Here is a 20,058-nt window from a genome sequence, read left to right as displayed (position 1 = left end):
GGGCTTCTTGAAGGAGGCCTCAAAGGCTGAGAAGAGCTTCTGTGGGACTCCAGGAAGCTGTGAAGGTTCAGGGCAGCAATGATACAACAGTATATAAAATTCCCTCCCTGCCCCTCACCCAATGGCCTGCCACCTAGGAAACCCTGCAACAGGCAGCCAGACTGGCCCAGCCTGCAAAACCTTTCAGTGACAACCCCCTCACACACACACACACACACACACACACAGACACACACACAGTGTCCCTTCTAACCTGGCTATCCCAGCCTCTTCTCTGAAGCTTCACTGCTAGAACTTGAGATCTGGCTTCCTCCTCAGAAGACAATTTATGGCAACATGTCGAAGACTCTGTTTTAATGAAGTTGCAAAAGTAGGTTAATGGGCTGTGGGTGTTTTTCATTCCCCTCCCCCTGCCCCATCTCCACCCCTGGGTGGATGAATGATGCCTCTCTCAGCAAGATGCAAAGTCAGGCTGAGGATCTCGGGCCTGGACTCAAGCTCACATCCCTTCCTTGGCCCTCTGCTCAGCTCCTCAGCACCACTGCTCTCTGCCACTGGGAAGGTGCTCAGAATGTCTAGTCCCAATGCTTCCTGCTGTAGCTGTGGTCCAGAAGGTGCTCCCGGGTCTGCCCAGAGGGGAGGAGCATGGCATATTTGACTGGTGGGTCTGGGGCAAGGACTGAGGCAGGGGTGGGACTCTGAAGAAGAAGTAAAATGCTGGGGAATGGATTTCTTTTGGATTGGAGAGGCGGGGAGGTAGAAGCTCAGCTAGTATGGACCCAGAGAACTCTGAAGCTGGTGCTAGTATTCTGGATGAGGACTGAATTTCTGGGAGCCTCTCCAGTTGCTGTCCCTGCCTGTGTAATTCATCTCTGTGTTTCCTGGTACCATGCTGATGTAGAGCTGCTCTCTCGATTGTTTGCTAAGTGAATGATGGATATAAGAGTGGATGACTCTTCTTTCCCTACACCAAGTCTCTGGGGCTAAACTACCCTCATCCTTCCTCACCTCTGCACCTTCCCTCAGCTGTTCCTACTTGGAACCCTCTCCCTTCTCAGACTCTGCCCAGTCCTGGCTCTACACTTCTGTCTCTTGGGGAGTTTTTCATGATTAAGCTGCAAGAAGAGTTCTCTATTCACTTGGGTCCAAGATTAGGGTCTGTCATCCCTGTAAGTTCAGGGTCCCCAGGGAGAATGGTCTATGTCATTTTCCTCCGGATTCTGCCCTGCCTCAGCAACACCCAGGGCAGGGCTCCAAGACTGAAGTGGGAGCTCTGGGCTCAGTTATTGTTGGGGACATACACCCAGGAGGACCATACTGCTGCCCAGGACCAGGTCTGGTCCTTCCTCCCTACAGAAAGCCGGGAGCGTGCACAGCATCTCACCTGTCATCACTCCAGGGGAGCAAGCAGCCTTCTTCATTCCCAGCCCCTCACTGCCAACAAAGGAGGCTGTTGGCCAGGGTTTGGGACTTGAATACCAAGATGGGGTAGAGCAGAGCCTTGCTGCCCTGCAACTTCAAATTATCCCCTCCTCTAGGAAGCTGGGTCACCTCCGTCCTTCCCCCTCCAAACTCCCTAGCTTTCTTTTACAGCCTTTTCTCCCTCCCTTCCTCTGGGCCAGGTAGTAGCACAGGCCTGTGGCCTTTTGGAGTAACCCTATAAAAACCCCAGAGCAACCCTAGTGTGAAGCCCAGAAAACCGCACCATAATCTCCAGGGCAACTCCACAGTTGTACTCCAAACTCTACGACAGCATCCAAAATCTACAGTAACACCCCAAATCTCTATAGTAACATCCAGAACTACCCAGCCCAGGCAGTGCCACAGAGCCACCCCAAACGTGGGACAGGAAGCTCAACACAGGGCCCTTCAGGAGCAGCTAAGCCTTCTAAGCTGATCTTCTAGCTGACCCAGACAGGGGGGTCTTCCTGGAGACTCCAAAGCCCTCATTGGACCTTGCTCCCCACTGAGCTTTGATGTGGTAGAGGGAGGGGTGGGCACCCAGGGCATGGACGTGAAGGTTTCCCCTCACCTGAGGTGCTGAGGGAAGAGGTCTGGGGGAGGACAAGCCAGATTGTCCCTGGAGGGTCAGGGAAACCCAAAGGCCATGGTAGTCTCATACCTGAAATGGGAATCCGTGGGGCTTCTGTGGATGAAGAGGAGACAGGACTCCCGGGTTCCCATGGTCACACGCACATGCTTTACAGATCTGTTTTGGGTCTGAGTCTCAGGGGGCGTGGGAGGTGGTGTGGAGACAATGGGTATGGAGAGGGTTAGTAGTTGGCAGTTCAGAGGGAGGAGACACAGGCCCGTTCCCCTAGTCCGATGAGAGAGAAGAGAGTCACACCAGGACCTGATTTAGGAATTGCTGGAGGGGCTTGTTGAGTGCAGGGAGAAACCAAGAAAAGGGAGCCAAGGATTTCAAATCAGGAGGGCTTCATGGAGGAGAAGAATGGGCAGGAGGTTGGAAAAGAAGGGGCCAGGCATGGTGGCTCCTGCCTGTAATCCCAGCACTTTGGGAGGCTGAGGTGGGCGGATCACCTGAGGTCAGGAGTTCGAGACCAGCCTGACCAACATGGAGAAACCCTAAAATACTTGGAAGGGAGGCTCCCACCCTCTCTGCCCCTGCCCCTGGCAGCCCCACCCCCAATTTGAGCAGGGCTTGGTCCCCAGAGCCTGGGGGTGGGTGTATCTACTGAAAATACAAAATTGGCCAGGCGTGGTGCACACCTGTAATCCCAGCTACTCAGGAGGCTGAGGCAGGAGAATCGCTTGAACCCTGGAGGCAGAGGTTGCAGTGAGACAAGATTGTGCCACTGTACTCCAGCCTGGGCAACAAGAGTGAAACTCCATCTCAATAATAATAATAATAAGAAGAAGAAGAAGAAGAAGAAGAAGAAGAAGAAGAAGGGAGGAATAGAGCTGGGAAGGTCCCTGCTGGGGGTGAGGCGGGGGGCGCTCTGTGGCTTTCGAAGGGTTGAGGGCTGGTTTCAGGCCAGGCTGAGTTCAACCTGTGGAGTCACCAGACATTGGCATCTCTGGGTATAGAATCCTGAGAAGGGAAGAGGATGAATGTGGAGTCAGGAGGCCGAGGGACCACAGGCTCCACCCTTGGCCTTTGACCTTGGGTAATTCCCACACACTTCTAGTGTCATCATTCTCCAGTCTGTAGAGAGGGAATAATAACATCCAGCATTCTTGAATTTTTAAAAAGCTTCTCTAGCAGGTGAGAAAACTACTTGGGAGAAAGCTATTTGGCCCACGATTTAGTAGATGTAAACGGTGCCAGCCCCTCTGTGGTGCATGAGATGTCAAGTTCTAAGTTCCCAGCTCTGCCACCAGACAGTCCTTTTTTCAGGCCTCAGTTTCCCCATCTGTAAAACAAGGGGAGTTGCACTTGTTCATTTATTGGGGCCCCTCCCCATCTGGTATCTGTTTAATAATTTTCGAGGTTCTTACAAAGGAGATAATAAATGCCAACAAGCTTTGTCCAAGTGTAAAGTGTGCTTCTGATGTGAGGGGCTGAAGGGCTCCCCGGATGCAGAGAAAGGTGCTTTGAGCTGGGCCATGGCCCACAGTCTATCCTAGGCTTGGACCCCTGGAAGGAAAATGCAGAGAGCCCTGCTCAAGTTTATCCCACCCCCTTCCCAGAGCTGTGCCCATGCCAGCAACATTCTGCTCCCCCTTCCCAACCAACCCCCAGGCTCTGGGGACCAAGCCCTGCTCAAATTGGGGGTGGGGCTCCCAGGGGCAGGGGCAGAGAGGGTGGGAGCCTCTCTTCCAAGTGGCTCCAAGCTGGAGCACAGCAATTACACGAGAGGATTTATGTCCCTTTGCCTTTAATCGGAAACTCCATGTCAAGAAGAAAAATCTGCACTGTCCTCCAGCCCGGCTTCCTGCTTTATCATTATTATTGGAGGAAGGTTGATTTGGAAACTTAAAGAAAAGTGGGGTTGGGGGTGGGAGCCACTGGGGAAGGGGAGGTGTGGGGCACAAGGATGGCCTTCCTACTGTTTGGTTTGTCACAAGGAGACAAAGGGTAGTACAGGGGCCGGGTCCCGGAGGGCAGGTGAGAAGAGACCAGAGGAACACTAGGGGGAGGTTGGGGGCTGCAGGGTCACGAAAGGAAAGGGCACCCAGGAGCTGGGGGATGCTTGCAGGGAGGGAATGAGTGGGCAGACAGAGGGGACAGCTGGGGGTTGAAGGGACCTGGGGAGAGAAGAGAACCAGCAGCCAAGGTGGAGGGAAGGAGCAGCCAGGTGCTGGAGGGACTATGGGTGGGCGAAGGGGTGTGGAACAGCCAGAGGAGCAGCCAGGCTCTCGGGGGATACTGTTGAGGAGGGAGAATGGGGGGTAAGCAGAGGGGATGTGGGGTGGGGGAAGAAGAGGGTGGGGCCTCGTGAAGTGAAGAGGCATCAGGGACTGGCAGAGGGAGAGGGAGGGTAACCAGATGGGAGAGTCAGGGACTGGGGCTGGTGGGGAGTTAGACCAGGAACTCTGGGACTATCTCAGTCTAAATGGCCTGCTCCCACAAAGGCCTCTCCTCACCTGGCCCACCTGTGTCTCCTGGTGTCCTGATTGAAGGGCTCTGGCCTCCCACAAAGCCCCAGGTTTTTGCCTTCCACCTTGGGAGCTGTTTCCTCCGGTGATCAGGTGTAGTGACTGGGAACAGGCTGAGGGGAGCCACTCGACTCTCTTAGACAGACAGGTCTGCGCTCTGGGGAGGCGAGACCAGGGACAGAAGGCCTCCTTCAGCCATCTTCCTGCCCTGTTTGGAAGTTCCCCCAGTGTCTTACCTGTTATCCCTCCTGTTGCGAGGATTTCATTCTGATGCTTTGGAGTCAGGCCTGGGTTTGAATTTTATCTCTGGCACTGACTACCTGAGAACACCTCTCTGAACCTCAGGGTTTTTGTCTGCGACATGATGACAGTAATACCTATGTGACAGGTGTTGTCAGGATTAGAGATAATTAAGTAAAGTGCCCAGCACATAGTACGCCTTCAAGATGCACTGTGCCCAACTGGAGGTAGCACCTGATATATGCAACCTCTCTACTTTACAAAGCATTGATAAATTATTTGTATGTTTTCTCATTTGATTGTCATGACAACTTAATGAGGGAGCCTGGGTAGGTGTCATTATCCTCATGTTAGTGATGGAAACCATGGTACAGAGTGGCTGAGTGACTTGCCCAAGGCCACACAGCGCATGCCTAGAGCACCCGGGTAAGACAGGCACATAATACCACATGAGAGGCTTGAAGATCTTCCTCTGGGTCTTCTTCTTCTACCCTTGCCAAGGCCCCACACCCAGCCACTGGTCCCTGGAATCTAGAGTTGAGTTTGGGGTGCTCAGCGGAGTGGCTCAGCTTCCAATCCTCCTGCAACCCGGGCCATGCCCACCCTCATGCGCCTCCTCCCCAGCTTGACTAAGAGGTTTTATAGCCTTTTATGAGCAATTTCTGTCCATATATCATCGGAGATATATAGCCAGGCAAATATTAGGGACCCAAACGGAGGTTTTAAGAGTGAGTTTTATTGCTGCTGAAAGAAGGTGTGATAGGCAGCATGCGGAGACCCACCTTCCCTGTTGCTCGGCGGCCGGGTGGTGGCAGCAGGGACTGGGCTTCAGCTGAGAAAAGCTATCTGTGAAGCTTGCGTGTTATGCCAGCACCCAGGGGTGCATTGGCGGAGGGTGGTGATGGAAGGGTGGGGCTCTGTTCCTCAGAGAGCCATGCAAGTGGGTGTGGAGGGGTGAAAGGAGGCAAGAAGTCACAGGCTGGTGTGGACAGAACAGCCTCTTCTCCAAACCTGAGTGGGAAGACACTGAGTTCCAGTGGATTCAACACACAGAAGCGTGGATTGACGTGAGACAGACTTGGGAAACAACTTCTCCCCAGGGGCCCCTGGGAGAGACTTTGGCATTGCCTTTTGCTGGAAGTCTTTAAAAACTGGACCTGAACAAGGAGACCCCTGCCCAAAGTTGGTGAGCTGGACAACATGACCCCTATACTCTTGAGCCATGGCCCCTGTTCTGCTGGAGAAAGCCCTGCAGAGGAGGTCATCCGTGGCCTCCTTTCAGGCTCTGTCCCAGGCCCCCGGCCCACGTGTCCCCTGCCCTCTGTGGGTTCCTGGGTATGGGTGAGTGGCAGAGGGGTAAGGAGAGCCTTCTTGGCTTGCAGCATATGGAGAGAAGATGTCCCAGGGAATCCTCGCTCCTGATTTAAGCAGCTCCGACAGCTTTATGGCGCCTCCTCGAGTGAGCCCCCAACGTTGGCTGTTTAACTTTTTAGCGTTGTTTAACACTTAGACTCTGGCGGACAGGCAGGCCCCAAGGCCCCAGAGGCAGCGGCACTAAATCAGGACACTCTGAGGCCCCGATAAATAATTTTTACAGGGCACGCAGCCCATAGATCACCAGTGGGGGTGGGGGGAGAGTGGCTGTGATATTTCAACCAATTGTCATATGTGACTGCCCTGTGCTCAGACTCCAGGTCGCCCACATGGCAGCCGGCTTCATAACCACAGCCGGCTCTGGGGCTCTTCACTTTGGGGCATGGGAGAGGAGTAGGAGATGGGGCCTTTGATAACCCCAGCCAGCAGATGACCTGTTGCCTCCCCGGGAATGATGTTAAGGTCTGCTCAACTCGCTGTTGTCCATAGAGCATGGGTGCTTAATCCAAGCCTCCTCTGGCACTGGGAGAAGGGACAGCTGAAGGCGCAAGGGCAGGGTGGCAGAGAGGAACACAAGTAACTTTCTGTAGCCAAAAAGTCACTTTTCTGAACACCTTCCCTGTTCTGTTGACCACCTCCAAACTTGTGGTCTGCGTGAGAGAACAGTATAGAGGGAGGGAGGCATTAGACCTGACCCCTGGAGAGGAGGGCAGAGCTAAGGCTAAAGTTCAGAGAAACTGGCAGCATCCCTGTACCATTTATACCTCTAGAGAAAGAGACGGAAAGACGTGGCGGGGGAGTGCGGAAGGAGAGAGACAGAAACACAGAGAAAGCTAGGTAGTGAGAGGGATAGAAAAATGAAGATGAAAGACAGATGAAGATGTAGAGAGAACAAGAGACAGAGGCAAGAGGAGACAGACCAAAACTGACTCAGAAAGGACACTCCAACAGATGGTTTGGTGTGGAGAAGGAGTCCTTTTCCTAAAGCTTGGTACCAAGCAAGAGCAACAGTGGTATCAACAGACCAAGGCAGGGGCTGCATCTGTGCCAGGCTGACCTGCCCCATGCCCTCTGAGGGTGCCCTTCCCCTGGCTCCAGGACTGTGTTTCCCTGCACCAGCTCCACACTGCTTCCCCACTCTCTCCCCTCCCCTCAGTGCCCTTGCCCCGTCCCCTCATCTGTAAGATCCTGGGATTTGTAGGGACACTTAATCCATATGGAGCTGATTCATTCCCATCTAAATCATCTCCATGAGCTTCCCTAAGAGCCCTCTGATGTGCCAGCCACCATTCCTCTCCCCTGGGCGATGGCGGGCTGGGGGCTGCCAGTAAACAAACCTCAGCCGCCATCCATCCATCTTGGCCTCGCCCATCAGTCCAGCCAAGACCATTCATCTCTCCAGCACTGCTCCCTGCACTCCTCCATCCCTCCATCCATCTGTCCCTCCTCCTCATGCCGCTCTACTGGAAACTTTACCTCTCTGCCTTTTCCTGGGTAGCATCTTGAGGGGTCATCTCAACCAGCCCCCTGCCTTCAGACAGGAGCCTTACTTTACCCCTGGCCCAGCAAGGCAGGGGCTCTCCCAGTTCATCACCTTCCAAGAATGAGGCCTTCGAGTCTGATGATTTTACTCTACAGCACTGATAACCTAGGGAAGTTCTTTCTTCTGTCTAGCTTGTGTGCTTGACATTCACATATGACCATATGTCTGAATGGGAGTGGGTATAAGATTATAGGATTATATTCAAGCGTGAGAGTCTCCAGTATTTGTAATATGTACCTCTCTGGCTTAACATGGTATGTAGAGTGCAAGACCAGTGAAATGGGCCTTTCCCCCAGTCTCCCCCAGCAGAGTCTGGCCCAGTGCCAAGCACGCAGTGGGCGCTCAGTGTTGATTGCTTACTGGCCATCTTCTTATTTGCCAGTGCCAATGAGTCCAGTGGTCTCACATACATCCTGGGGGGGGTTTTGGTGGGATGACTCTGTGGATCTGATACAGGGCAGGTTATGGCACCTCTAGCCTGGCAGGGTTTGCAGTAAACACTAAGGAAATGTCTCTTACCTCTATTCTCCCACCCAAATTTCTTTCTTTCTTTTTTTTTTTTTTTTGAGACGGAGTCTCGATCTGTCATCCAGGCTGGAGTGCAGTGGTGTGATCATGACTCACTGCAACCTCCGCCTCCCGGGTTTACTCCATTCTCCTGCCTCAGCCTCCCGAGTAGCTGGGACTACAGGCGCTCGCCACATGCCCGGCTAATTTTTTGTATTTTTGGTAAAGATGGGGTTTCACCATGTTAGCCAGAATGGTCTCGATCTCCTGACCTCGTGATCCACCCTCCTAGGCCTCCCAAAGTGCTGGGATTACAGGTGTGAGCCACCGCGCCCGGCCTATCCCACCCAAATTTCTTAATGCAGGCCTGGGGTTGAGCTTGCCCCAACAACTCGCTCTTGGTAATTGTGGGGCTGAAGAGAGGGAGGACGAACAGGAGGGGCAGCAGGTGCTGGTGGGGCCTTCCGTGGCACCGAAGCAGAACCCTTGCATTTGGGGGAAACCGTTATGTTTACCTGCACTAATCAGGAGAGTGCATGGAGGGCGCCGCTGTCCCCCGCCCCAGCCTTAGCATTATGGCCCTTCCCTTTTCAGCTTCTTCACCTCAGCCTGGGAGGGGTGACTCTGAGAAAGGGGCTTGCAGAAGCCCCTCAGGAGAGAAGATGGGAGCAGGTCTTTGGGTCCCACCTCAGCGTCTCCATGCGCAGCACCACTGGAAGTTGGAGAACAGGTCTGTCTCTGGAGTAGAGAATTTGGGTGAGGCTCTAGTAACCCTGCAGAGGGATAAAGTGGGTATGGGGGGTGGAGGTGGAGTTACAGGGAGAGATGAGGGCAGTACTTGTGACAGGTATGTCCTTCCCTGGATCCGGTCATGAAGAGTGGGAGGGAGAGAGGAGAGGGAGGGGAAACATGAACTTTCACGTGCCCTGAGAGAGCTGGTGTTTCACCACTGCCAGCTGCTCCCTGAGACCTGGGATGCCTTGTTGAGCATCTGCCCTGCTCCCAGACCAGACTAGACCAGGCAGGGAATCCCGATGCAGGCTTCTCCCCTGTCCCCACACTAACTCCCACTCCCTTTCCCCTTATTGCTGGTCCCCTGCATGGAGTCACTGTGGGTGCACAGGATAGGTGAGGCTCTACAGCTGTTATTGAGTTGTGAGGATCCTTGACCTTGTCCCTCTCACTCCCCTACAGGGAGAGGAGGCTCTAATTGTAGTCAGAAAGATAAGAAGGGTGTCGTGGAGAGGAGACCATGCAAAAGGATAAATTATTGCCTAAGAAGGAGAGGACATGGGGGAATAAGAAAAAATTCAAGCCAGGGAGACCCAATGCTACCACACTCATCACCATCATGACCTGACCCATCTGTGCTGGACTGATTAAAGTCCACAGGGATGGGGAGGCCTGAGAACTGGCCCTGAGGTCTTCAGAGGAAAAGCTGATACCCCACCGTGCATTTGCTTGATGTTACACAGAGCAAGGGGGAGCTGGGAACAGCTGCTCGAATTCTTCAGGTGGGGCAGCCACGGGGAGCTCCCCAACCTCCTCCTTCCTTCCTTGCGCCCACCTCTCTCCAACCCCTCCTTCTACCTAGTCCACTGAGGAACAGTGCCCTCTTCTCCCATTGGCCCGCCTCTCATGGTTGTCCCCAGCCTCTTGGGCTGGGCCCTCTTCACCCACTCAGTGGCTCCTAACCTCTATTGTCTCCTCTGAAACTCCTCTTCCTGCAAGAAGCATCCCAGGCTGCTTCTCCCCTCCCTCTAAAAAAAGCCCACTTACCCAGACTTGCGGCTGATGAAAATCCTTTAGGATCCACTCGTGGGCTGCTGCCTTGGGTCCTGCAGTGTTTGGAGATTCCTTTGTTTGTCTGTCCTCTATTGCTCAACATCCACATGTCCAATTTAGGCCGGGATTCCCACAATACAGGTGAGGAGCCAAGTCTTTTTTTTTTTTTTTTTTTTTTTTGAGATGGAGTCTCGCTCTGTTGCCCAGGCTGGAGTGCAGTGACGCGATCTCTGCTCACCGCAAGCTCCACCTCCCAGGTTCACGCCATTCTCCTGCCTCAGCCTCCCGAGTAGCTGTGACTACAGGCGTCTGCCAGGATGCCCAGTTAATTCTTTGTATTTTTATTAGAGACGGGGTTTCATCGTGTTAGCCAGGATGGTCTCGATCTCCTGCCCTCGTGATCCCCCCCAAAGTGCTGGGATTACAAGCGTGAGCCACCGCGCCTGGCGGAGGCTGGGGTTTTAAAATCTATTTGACAGCCCTTCTTCTGACATCATGAGGCAGAAGTGTCTTGAGGAATGCTGGGAGGTCTTAGAGGACCAATGAGTGGGACTGGTACACTTTCCCCCAGGGAAGCCATCTCATGCTACAGCAAGTAGTGACTGAGGCTGGACAATGGGAAGAACTGTAATCTCTTAAAATTGAAGGAAAGATTGCCAGGGTTTCAGTGAAGACCTTGAGAAGGAATGACTTTAATCTTTTCAAGCTCTGAGGGAGCAGAGAGGCCTGGGAGTCTGGAAAAGTTTCTGTCCACTCTTGCAGAACTGACTCAAAAGAGGGATGGCCACTTTCTTTTTCAAGAGCCCTGACTCATCCACATTCAGTCCAATTCCACTCACAATTTCTTAGGTAATTGTTTCTTTCTTAGACAGAAATTTGGTTCTGGAATTCCCTCTCCTATTCTTCCCATGACCTGGGAACCATCTTTGGGAACCAACTTCAGCTTATGGTGCCAGAAGAACAGAGATGTAGAGACATTTTTGGACAGTCACACAGCAAACCATCAGGGAGCTGGGAATGCCCCCTTACGGATCCTCTTCTCTTCTCTGGATGTGAAGGGAAAGGATATGATCCTAGGGGGAAGGGTGGGGTTAGTGAGAGCTGGAAGAGCACCCCCGCCCAGCAGGCCCAGATCCAAATGTGCACATGATGGAAATGTCTTCATAGCCAAGGGCCCCTCCCTCCCAAAAAGAAAATCCCACAATTGGGGAACATCTGGATCAAACCACAACCATGAAAGCGCAACATCAAACGAGGGTTTCTGAGCGACCCTCCCCACAGGCCCTGGTCCAAGAGAAATTGCAGACCTTCCTGCTTGAAGCTTTTAAGTGTCACAGAACCCCTCAAATTTGGGATTGCCCCCTATTTGCTGGAGACAGATGTCCCTGAGTGTGGTTGGGCCTGACTGCCCCCAGTGGGAGAGAGTGTGTGTGACCTGATCTTACCCCCAGCTGATCCAGGCAGGAAAGCTGTGATGAGGGGCTCCAGCCTTTCAGGCTGGGGGCTGGGGAGACAGGGGACAGGTGGGCCTTCTGAAACGTGCCTACATCAAAGGTTTGAGTACCCTCCCTTCCAAGCTTTGGCGCCTCCAGGGGGAGGAAAGCAGTGATTTCACCACATAACTGCACGTAGGGCGGATCTCAGTCTGAGAACTTCTGGGGAATGTGGAGAGGGGAGGGACGGTGCTTCCCAGAGGGGAGGAAAGGGCAAGGTGGGTTCTCGCTTCCAAAATAGCCTACCCAGGCCAAGGAAAATGGGGCCATATGCAGCCTCCCTCCTGCTCTGGCCTCTGTGGAGGGAAAGCTGAGGGGAGGGTGCATTCTTCCAAAGGGGGAGGAGGAGCAGCTGTAGCAGGAGGATGGCAGGAGCCGGATCACAGATTGAGAACGGTGGGGAACAGGGGCATCTTCCACACACGGGAGCATGAAAGAGGAAGGCTGTAGGGTATGTGAATTCCAGGAGAGAGTAGGCGCTCCCCTCCCTGTTCCCCAGGCTCTTTCCTGTCTCAGGAATCAGAGAGTGTCTGGTCATGATGCTGGCAGGGTGGGATTGACTGTGGGGCACATGGGTTAGGGAGGCACCCCGTATCTGGCTGGAATCCCAGTTCAGGTTTGGATCATTTGAGGATGAGTGAGAGTCGGTTGGGGTGTTGACACCTCACTGTAACCTTAGTTTAAGAAGCTAAGGATTTATTGTTGGGGTGGAAGGTCACCTTCAGTTGGGAGGAGTGTGGGGAGAGAAAAGGGGCACCATTTGCATATAATTTTGCTTATAGTTTCCATAGTCTTCCCCTTCAGGGAGACTTCCATGACCCTTTCCTTTCCATTCCCAGGGAGGTTTAGGTGTGTGCATGGTGCTCCCCTGGTGCCCTAGGTGTACCTATAGTCTTGGTTCTTTTCACCTTGCTTTGTAAAGATCCGTGGTTTCTTTCCCCATCCAGACTGTCGGTGCCTTGATGACATGGACCTCCTTGCTCTTCTCTGTGTTCCTAGTGCCCAGCACAGTGCCTGGCAGAGAGCAGGTGCTCGGTGATGCTACCCTACTACTGCTGGAGCCCATTCCCCCGTGACCAATGTTATGGGGGAAACAAAGGACAACCCGCAGGATGGTTCTTTAGCAGCCTGGAGGCCTCTGATGGGCTCTCAGCCTTTCTAAAACTGCAAGGATAGCTCCTATCTGACCGCCTCTGGGAGTCTCCTGGGAGGACCCTCAGTGACAGCACTTTCTTCTGCCCCTGAAACTTATTGTCCATAAGGCTCACCTTCATGGTCAGATATTTATTTATTAGAGACAGGGTCTTGCTCTGTTGCCCAGGCTGGAGTGCAGTGGTACAATCACAGCTCACTGCAGCCTCTAGTGGGCTCAAGTGATCCTCCTGCCTCAGCCTCCCGTAGCTAGGACTACAGGCACTCACCATCACACTCAGCTAATTTTTTTTTTCTTTTTGAAACTTATTGTCCATAAGGCTCACCTTCATGGTCAGATATTTATTTATTAGAGACTGACTCTTGCTCTGTCACCCAGGCTGGGGTGCAGTGGCATGGTCTCGGCTCACTGCAACCTCTGCCTCCCGGGTTCAAGCGATTCTCCTGCCTCAGCCTCCCGAGTAGCTGGGACTAGGATTACAGGTGCCCCACCACCATGCCTGGCTAATTTTTATATTTTTAGTAGAGATGAGGTTTTGCCATTTTGGTCAGGCCAGTCTCAAACTCCTGACCTCAAGTGATCTACCCACCTCAGCCTCCCAAAGTGCTGGGATTACATGCATGAGCTACCACACCCCACTAATTTTTAAAATTTCTTTTGTAGAAACAGGGTCTCGCTGTGTTGCCAAGGTTAGTCTCAAACTTCTGGCCTCAAGAGAGCCTCCTACTTTGGCCACCCAAAGTACTGGGATTGCAGGTATGAGCCACCAGGTATGGCCCCTATTCTGATTTTTAAATCTGGGATGGATGTGTCTCTTTTTTGTCACATGAGACCAAATGCTCTTTGGGGCCAGACTACCCGTACTGTTTCTATGGCCCACAGTGCCTAGCATGAAGGAAGACTTCAGTCAAGACAGGTTGGCTGTGGACCAGCTGACTTTCTCTGTGAGTGCTGGTGCCTCAGTCTTCCATGCGGTAGCTTTGTCTGGGGCTCTGAGGGCTGAGCTTCCATGAGCTGTTGAGTCAGGGGTGTTCTGACATAAGGGGGTGAATAGGACACATTAGAAGCTCCTGTCCTGGTGACACAGGGCCTGAAGGGCTCTGTCAGCTGAGAGAATCAGTGCTCAAGGGGAATGTTGTGGAGATTACAGCGGTCAGAGGGTTTTATTCAGAGTCTCTGGGAGAGGAAAATAAGAAAGGAGCTGAGAGAAGGGGAAGGAATGGCTAGGCAGAGGATGAAGGAGGATGTGCATGTGGGTTAAACTTGACAGAGGGTGAGCAGGCAAAACAGCTTTGCCTGCTAGGGAAGACCCAAGTGTGAGCCTGGCAGGCCTTGTGTCTAGGAGGGACCTGGGCGATTGTAAACAATATACTGTGTTCTGAAGATTGTACCCACCCCTCCAGTCCCCACTCCCATCCCTTCCCAAGATGGGGTCTTTGGTCTCACTGTGATTTCTAGGCCTAGCCTGAACTGTGCTGGGGTGACACCACCCAACACCAAGCTCAGATCAAACCAGCTTTGCTTCATACCCTTGGGGGCCTCCCTGAGGCTGGAGGGGACTTTGAAGTTGATGGAGAGAAGATTGGTGAGCTGTGTGCTAAGCAGGGCTCTCTCAGCAGTCAATGAGGTGGAGAGGATCTCCACTCCCTTTTTTGGGGGGCTGAGATATTGACACCTTAGTTTTCAAAACCTAGGTTTTTCATCCTTGAATGCTGCCTAAGGCTGACTTGATCACCAGGCATCTCTGGGTGGTAGGGTGTGGCAGCATTGCTGAACTCCAGAGAGCGCCATTCACTGAATTCCTGGAGCACAACTCTAGGTGGTGCCATTCACATAGAATTCAATGTGTAAGATGCCCCCCTCTCCCCTGAGGAGCTGTGCAACTATGGGTCACCATGATGCCCTTTTTGGGTCAGAGTTCTGTTTAGAAGCCCAAGCTGGTCAACATGAGAACTAGCAATATTCAAGTAAGACTTTGCCCAGAGACAGAGAGAGATGGACAAAATGATTTCCGCAGTTAAGTCTTCATGAAAGTGGTACCAGGAATGGGAGCTGTCTCCCGGAGCAACAGGACCATGGAGCAGTGCGTGGTCTTGGGCTAGATTAGAAATGACAAAAGTCCATCATCAGGGAAGGAAAACAGTCTTAAAATCCCTGGATTGGAAAGGATAACCCATATGTAAGCACCTAGTGGGGCCTGGCATTTAATAGGTGGGCAATTAATACGAGGTGAGGCAGTGGCTCATGCCTGTAATCCCAGTACTTTGGGAGGCTGAGGTGGGAGGATTGCTTGAGGCCAGGAGTTTGAGACCAGCCTGGACAACATAGGGAGACCCCATCTCTACAAAAAATAAAAAATAAATTAGCCAGGCATGGTGGTGTGTGCCTGTAGTCCCAGCTGCTTGGGAGGCTGAGGTGGAGGATTACTTGAGCCCAGGAGGTCAAGGCTGAAGTGAGCCATGATCGTGCCAGTGCATTCCAGCCTGGGTGGCAGAGCAAGACCCTGCCTCAAATAAAACTCCCCCAAACGAACGAGCAAACAAACAACGATAACAACAACGAGGTGAAACAGCAGCAGAGTCTACACTCCAGTCTCTAGGTTTGCGGATCTTAGAGGCAGAATGGCCTAGCCACGATGACTACACTTGCACATGGGAACTCGCTGAAATCAGAAATGGGAACCTGACCTAGGTAGGAGTCAGGAATTTGTTTTCTTCTTTTTTCTCCTTCTTAGGGAAAGCTTAGTCCATTGTTTAGGATGAAAAATAACAACCAGATGAACGAAAGAAGGATCTTCAGGAATGATGAGTAATGTGCTCCAGATGTGGCTGTGGAGAACTGGTTCTGATGGGCACCGCTGCCTGGGAGTAGCCACCTTGTGGGGAGACCCCCTTATTTCAACAAGGTTGCAGTGACACAATTTTTTGCAGCCTTCTTTTGGAATTGTCTTCAGGGTGTGTGACTCAGTTTTTTTATCGTCCTTATTGGTGGTAAATCTTTATGCTTTGCTTTTTTGGAATCAGTCAGCCGCTGCCCGCCCCCCCCCGCCCCACCACAAAAAAAATCAGTTAATAATGGTTGCCTTGAATTCTTTGTAACTGGCTCTGAAGTCAGTTTTGAAAGGAGACAGGTATGTTTTAATCAATAGAGGCACATAAGGAATGAGTGTATGTTCCCTGCAGGTGACTGTTTTGAAGGGCAACCCTTGTTTGTTCTGCCATGTTTGTTTAAAGAAGCTAATCACAGATATAGAGTTCATATTGCATTCTGTATAATAAAATAATGTAATATGATGTTGAAGGCAGTATGCTAACTACCTCCTCCCGCTGCTATTATGAATTAATACCTCTGATGATGTATAACGCATTTGTTTTTGCCAAGAAAGGGAGGGAATAGAGGCATGGAGGCTGTGTCTACACAGGCAGACCAAAGTGAAGAAATGGTTCAGTGATTCAGGGGAGAAGGTTTGGGCATCCATCTGCCCGTGAGAGTTGCCTAGCTCTGCACTCCTTTCTGGACTGGCTCTGTGTTCATTCTTCCGGAGGATTTGGTCAACTGGGCAGGGTGCACAGCCCTCTTTTAGAGGGGAGATTAATTTCTTAGCTTGGTTCTCTGTCATTCACCTGCAAAAATCAGCACTAAGATCTAAGAGAGGGAATCATAAATCAGTTCATAAATTATGCTTTTCACAAAAGTGGAAGAGGTGAGGTCAAAATGAACCTACATAGCAAACTTGTTCATACAGTTATTAGTTAACGTAAATGAAGAACTCTTTGGTTGAGGAAGTTTCCAGAACTTTCCTTTCCTGAGGAAAGACCAGGAAGAAATCGGTAAGCATCAGATCAGGGAGACTGAGGGTCCCCCCTTTCTCTCCTTTTGGGGAAACCCTGACTCTGGGCTTGTGTGGGATTTTGGGTGTGATGGCTGGGTTGGGGCAGAGAGAGGGTGGAATGACCTCCAGGAGGCCTAGCCAGTGGAACGCTCAGTGCTCCTTTGCTGATAGACCAAGCTGCAAATCAGGAATTTATTAGGAGCTGAGACTCATTTTCCCACCCTTTATAGCCCTGACGACTCAGAGTCAAACTCTGGCAAGGGGCTTCCTCATGGTTTTAATTAGACAATTAATTTTTTATTGCATCGTTTGATTTCCAGAGCCGGTTCCACTCTCCCTCTTGTCGCCCACCTGCCTCCCAGCTGTGAACAGGAAAGGAGAGACAGGGGGATTCAGGAAGGGCACAGAGAAAAAAAACCCTGTCTGCCTTTGAGCTGATTTAGGAGTGGTGGGGAGGGGGCGGGAATCCTCTGCCACCCCAGCTTGTCTAGCACCAGAGACACTGTCCAGAGCCCAGACCTGGGCTTTCAGAGCCTGCACAAAGGCATTCTGAGCTGCTCCTCCCAAGCTTCTCCCTGCTGCTGGGCTAATTAGTAACACAGAGTGGGGGTAGGGGCAGGGAGCAGTGCCCCGAAATACATTAGCGGCATTTCTGTGGTTAATCCTTGCCGTGCTTAGAGGCTGTTTACCCTCTACCCAGGGATTAGGAACCTGTTTGAGTTAGAAGGGCAGGGAGAGGCCAGTGCTTGGCTCTGTCCTCCACCTGCTTTCAGGAGCTGGGGTGGGGGGGCGGGGGGGCGCTGAGCCAGCAAGGGGTGGGGAAGTAGTGAGACAAACCTGTCTCCAATCTGTCTCCCCTTATTGATCTCCTGCCTTCCAGCAGCTTGGCCTGCTTTTGAATCTTTATCCTTCCCCCAGCCACCTGCCCCAAGTTTCACCCCTCGCCACTGCCCTTGTCAAATATCACCCTGGCTTGGAAAGGTGGGGAAGAAGGGAAGAGCGAGGGGATGCAGTGTTTAAGCTGTGGGGATGAGCCTGGCTGTGGAAGGGCTCCCTATACGTCACATATGTTCTCTTGGAGGAGTAGGGAGCCCCCTCTCAAGATTTCTGACTATGCTCATATTCCACCCTGAAAGACGAACAGAAGGCTAGACTCTAGGAAGAACTTACTTTCAGTAGCAGAAACAGGTAGCTCCTTCTTTAAAGTTTTATTATATACCAAGTCCAATATTTCACTGACAACAACATTGCTCAGAGGCCTTAAAATGGAATGGAGAGGGCTGTTTCCCCAGGTGTCCTGTTGGTGGGGACATTGTCACTCGTTGTTTCAGCACAAGGGCTCTTTCTGGAAGTGTGTGTTCATGCACACATACACACCCACCCACATACACATCAGGGGCACTGGCGCACCTGTGCAGGCATGCACGCCACCAGGCACGACCCGTCAGTATGCCAAGACTCGAGGTTATCCACGAAAGGTGTGCACGTGCTCACACACACGCACACCCCGACAAAGCCAAACTGAATCCCAGAACCAAGTTGACAAGCATCTGCAGACACAGAAGTGGCTCTGAGGAGCCTCCAGGGCCCTTGCAGGTAAAGCAAGCCCTCCAAAAGAATAGACCGGGATGCCATTCAAGCAGAGGGGCTCTGGCGACCTCCTTGCTCCTCACATTCCCGTCTGGGGTCAAAGCAATATCAGCATTGGTGAATATGTGCCTCCCACCTGCCACTGTGGGTCTAGAAGGGCATAAGTTTCTCATGGGGTCCAGGACTGCAAGAAAAAGTAGGACGTATTTATACTGGACTGTGAGGGACACAAAGATAAAAGGACCCAAACACCAAAGGGCCCCCCAGAAGCTCAGCGTGCAGACCTCTGGATCTCAGACTTGTTCTGTAAACAGGGTTTCTTCTCCTTTTGGGAAAGCTCATGTTGAGCAATCCCTCTGCTGGGGCTTGAGGTGGTTCCATGCTGGGAGTGAGGGATGGGCCTTCTTGAGATGAAGCCCTGCCTCAGTGGTGGGGGCACATCTCTGACAGCCTGGCCATTACCTCCCAAGTTGTGCATAATGGTAGTTAGAAATCCACGGAAGAAAGGGACAGAAAGGTTGTGTGTATGGGGTGTGGGGGCAGGCCCAGTATTATCCACTGACGTGTGTTTCCATATGGCCCCACAGCAGAGAGACGTGAATTCAGGCCTTCTAGCACTCGGAGCGCTGGCTTAAGGGTGGGGTGTGTATGCGTGGGGATCCTGAGCTGGCACCTCTGGGACAGTGAGGACAAAGGGGCCAGGGGAGCAGGCAAAACTCCACCAGAGAGGCCATGTGTGGGGCTCAGTGTCTATCTGTGGGCAGAGGAGAGATGAAGAGAAATGGTGAAAGGAATAGGAGAAAGAGAAGAAATAAAAATGAGGGCACTGAAACAGAGAGAAAAAGCTAACATCCACACAAAGAGAGGCCGGGAAACACCAGCTGAGCTTGAGGAGCGGGTGGTAGGCAGCAGGAGGCGGGCAAGGGAGAGCCTTGGGAGGCCAGCAACCAAAACAATTGGCCAGGCTTCTGGCTGGAAAGGTGGGCAGGATGGCAGGGAGGGGAAGGGGCTGCAGAGAAAAATCCTGCTCTCTGGGTAGGGGAGAGGCGGCAATGGAACCTGCTTCTTCCAGCTCACGAGCTCACAGCATTTCCCCCACTCTTCTCTGTGAGCCCAGGGCTGAGACTGACGGGCCTGCAGCTTCTCTGGGTCCTGGGTGGATTTGAATAATTAAGTCATCTGGATTCTTATGATTTACCATTTTCAATGATAAATAGACAGCACCCAAGCCAGCCAGTTGGCAAAACTCTGGCTGCTAGTTATAATTTGTCAAGCTGCCAGCAGATTCATGTTTTATGCTAATGGAGGGGGACTCATTGACTAGGGGGAGGCAGTGACCAGGTCAACTCTTTCCTCAGGCACCCCAGAGGTCGAGAGTTCGGGGGGAGAAAGGCCGAGGCTGTTATGGATTTTCTGTAAGGGTCGGTGTAATTTTATCATAATTCAGCGGGTAAACACACTCTCACATACACTGAGGGTCATGTATGGAGAGACATGTTCAGATTTGCAGGTACCTCTGTCCCCCTCCTCACACACACACTGGCACCTATGCAGGCGTCTGGGCCTGGTGTACACAAGCCTGGCACAGGCACACTTATCTGCCCCCCTTCAGCTCGCTCACACATGCACACCCTTGTTATCACCTTCAGGCATGTGATTACACCAAGGCAAACTCACAGACCTGCTCTGCAACCTGGAGAAACGTATCACATCACCCCTACCCTCCCTCACCTCTGACGGAGCAATGTTTTGGAGGGCCCCACCGCCGCCCATCCCAAACCCTTTGTTTTGGGACTTTCATGGCGGCTGATCCCAGCACAGGCCTCTTGCTCCCATTCTAACATTTTTCCAGTGGGAAAAACAAATGGGCCCCAGGGAAGTCCTGCTTGTCAACCAGCTGGGGCTGGGTAGCTGGAGCTGGGAAGTCAGGGGCTCTGAGACCCAGCACATGGAAAGCTGCAATGAAAATCAGCTGACTCCG

Source organism: Pongo pygmaeus, chromosome 10 (genome assembly GCF_028885625.2).
Source record: "Pongo pygmaeus isolate AG05252 chromosome 10, NHGRI_mPonPyg2-v2.0_pri, whole genome shotgun sequence".
NCBI lineage: Eukaryota > Metazoa > Chordata > Mammalia > Primates > Hominidae > Pongo > Pongo pygmaeus.
This window is presented reverse-complemented; position numbering follows the sequence as displayed.